This window comes from Pelophylax lessonae, assembly GCF_965119305.1.
Source record: "Pelophylax lessonae genome assembly, chromosome: 6".
Classification (NCBI taxonomy): domain Eukaryota; kingdom Metazoa; phylum Chordata; class Amphibia; order Anura; family Ranidae; genus Pelophylax; species Pelophylax lessonae.
In genome coordinates this window covers 331,936,695-331,940,369 of record NC_138773.1, presented here as the reverse complement: position 1 = coordinate 331,940,369, position 3,675 = coordinate 331,936,695, and positions in this window count along the sequence as shown.

The window sequence follows — 3,675 nt, the reverse complement described above, 5'->3', positions numbered from 1 at the left end:
CCGGACGCATAGATTCCAAAGGGGAATTTTTTTTTTTTTTTTTAAGCACATGATTGGAGCCAGAGGCTGTAATAGGCTTCAAAAAAGGGTGGGCTCGGGGTGCAGAGCAGTGCCCCCTGCGCCCACCCAGTTGTATGGCAATATTCGCTATTGTCACACAGATTCTCCTCCTGGCCATTCAGAAAGCGGGTCCTGAGACCTGTTTCCCGATTGGCCGAAAGGAGAAGCCATCCTATTGGTGAAGAAGGAGGAGGGAGGAGACGCAGCGGAAGTCCGACCAAGGAAGGGGGATACGGAGGAGACTGAGGGGGAAGCCACCGCCGCCATCACATGTCAGTCCAGGGGCAGCACAGGGTGAGGGAGTCGGTAACCGGGGATGGGGGGGGGTATGGTGTTGGGGCTGGAGCTGGTGTGGTCCGTGGTCAGATCCATCTGCTGCCCCCCCCGACCCATGGAGAACCAGCCGCCACTCTGCTGCGTAATTACTGTGTGACATAAAAAAACTGCAAAACCCCCCAATGTATTCTCTAGGGCCTCTGCTTTGAAAATATAAATAAAGTTTGGGGGTTCTAAGTCATTTCTAGCATAAAAAACTGATTGTTACATGTGAACAAAAAGTGCCAGAAAAGGCCGGACTGGAAGTAGTTAAAACATATTTGGGTCCAAAAACTAAAAGGAGGGGGTGTAACATGTCAGTATTGGGGTGTAACATGTCAGTATCGGGGTGTAAAATGTCGGTATGGGGGTGTAACATGTCGGTATCAGGGTGTAACATGTTGGTATCGGGGTGTAACATGTCAGTATCGGGGTGTAAAATGTCGGTATGGGGGTGTAACATGTCGGTATCAGGGTGTAACATGTCGGTATCGGGGTGTAACATGTCGGTATCGGGGTGTAACATGTCAGTATTGGGGTGTAACATGTCGGTATCGGGGTGTAAAATGTTGGTATCAGGGTGTAACATGTCGGTATTGGGGTGTAACATGTCGGTATTGGGGGGTAACATGTCAGTATTGGGGTGTAACATGTCAGTATCGGGGTGTAACATGTCAGTATCGGGGTGTAAAATGTTGGTATCAGGGTGTAACATGTCGGTATTGGGGTGTAACATGTCGGTATTGGGGGGTAACATGTCAGTATTGGGGTGTAACATGTCGGTATCGGGGTGTAACATGTCAGTATCGGGGTGTAAAATGTTGGTATCAGGGTGTAACATGTCGGTATTGGGGTGTAACATGTCGGTATTGGGGTGTAACATGTCAGTATTGGGGGGTAACATGTCGGTATCGGGGTGTAACATGTCGGTATTGGGGGTTAACATGTCAGTATTGGGGTGTAACATGTCAGTATTGGGGTGTAACATGTCGGTATTGGGGGGTAACATGTCAGTATCGGGGTGTAACATGTCGGTATCGGGGTGTAACATGTCGGTATCAGGCTGTAACATGTCAGTATCAGGGTGTAACATGTCGGTATGGGGGTGTAACATGGTGTCAGGGTGTAACATGTCGGTATTAGGGTGTAACATGCCGGTATCAGGGTGTAACATGTCGGTATGGGGGTGTAACATGTCGGTATGGGGGTGTAACATGTCAGTATCGGGGTGTAACATGTCGGTATGGGGGTGTAACATGTCGGTGTCAGGGTGTAACATGTCGGTATTAGGGTGTAACATGTCGGTATCAGGGTGTAACATGTCGGTATTGGGGTGTAACATGCCGGTATCAGGGTGTAACATGTCGGTATGGGGGTGTAACATGTCGGTATGGGGGTGTAACATGACGTTATCGGGGTGTAACATGTCGTTATCGGGGTGTAACATGTTGGTATCGGGGTGTAACATGTCGGTATCGAGGTGTAACATGTCGGTATCAGGGTGTAACATGTCGGTATTGGGGTGTAACATGTCGGTATGGGGGTGTAACATGTCGGTATCGGGGTGTAACATGTCGTTATCGGGGTGTAACATGTCGTTATCGGGGTGTAACATGTTGGTATCGGGGTGTAACATGTCGGTATTGGGGTGTAACATGTTGGTATCGGGGTGTAACATGTCGGTATTGGGGTGTAACATGTCGGTATTGGGGTGTAACATGTCGGTATCGATGTGTAACATGTCGTTATCGGGGTGTAACATGTCGTTATCGGGGTGTAACATGTTGGTATCGGGGTGTAACATGTCGGTATTGGGGTGTAACATGTCGGTATTGGGGTGTAACATGTCAGTATCGGGGTGTAACATGTCGGTATCGGGGTGTAACATGTCAGTATTGGGGTGTAACATGTCGGTATCGGGGGGGAACATGTCGGTATCGGGGTGTAACATGTCGGTATTGGGGTGTAACATGTCGGTATCGGGGTGTAACATGTCGGTATTGGGGGGTAATATATTCAGATGTCCGGCGTCTCCTCGGATCCTCCATAGATATCTGAACACTGATGGTACTCCCAGCGGCTCCTCGTTATTCCGGATATTCCGTCTTATTCCAGCAGAGGTCGCCATCGCATCGCACAGCTGACTTCTCTATAGAATCCCGCAGCACATCGCACCTTCCAGCGCCTCTTCCTCCTCTGAGCATCGAATTCTGAGAAAGTCGCAGGATTCTGATCTGTCGTCTACAATATAGAAAACACAAAGAGAAGAGAGGAGACATAAAGGACAATATGGAGGAGAAATATCAGAAAGGGGTTCTATGGGATGATAAATCCTCTCCGGTGCCCAAAACTGACGCAGGAGGAATGGGAGTCTCACAATAATAAAATAATGATCAAAGAAAAGAGGAAAACCACCAAATACCTCAATAATTTATTTGATTAATTTATTTTTATTATTATTTATTATTTATTTATTTTTATTATTATTTATTTTTATTATTATTTATTTATTAATTTATTTATTTATTAAGGATTTACTAAAGGCAAATATTCTGTGTGCTCTGCAAGTGCAGTTCCTCCAGAGTAAATGAGGGGGAGCTCTGCTAACTTCCATCATCCAATCATCTGCAAGCAAAAATTTTTCTTTTTTTTTTTTTCTTTGCATGTGATTGGCTATTCTCTCTGAAGTAAAGTTTCCCCTCATTTAGGCTGCATTCACCCCCCCCCCCCCCCCCGCACATATCCTAAATCTGCAACAAATCATTAATGTGCGTTTTGCTGCGCGTTTCAGGAATGTGTTGCAATCACAACTCGCACCTGCAATTTCATTAACCACTTCCGGACCAGAAGGTTTTACCCCCTTAATGACCAGGCCCTATTTTGCGATTCGGCACTGCGTTACTTATATGGACAATTGCGCGGTCGTGCGACGCTGTACCCAAATACAATTGACGTCCTTTTTTCCCACAAACAGAGATTTCTTTTGGTGGTATTTGATCACTTCTGCGGTTTTTATTTTTTGCGCTATAAACAACAAAGGGCGACAATTCTGAAAAAAAATATATATTTTTTACTTTCTGCTATAAAACATTCCCTATAAAAAAATTTAAAAATCAAAATTTTTTCATCATTTTAGGCCAATTTGTTTTCTGCTACATATTTCTGGTAAAAAAAAAAAATCCCAATAAGTGTATTTTGATTGGTTTGGGCAAAAGTTATCGCGTCTACAAACTACGGGAAAGATTTATCTCATTTTTATTTTATTTTTTTTACTAGTAATGGCGGCGATCTGCGATTTTT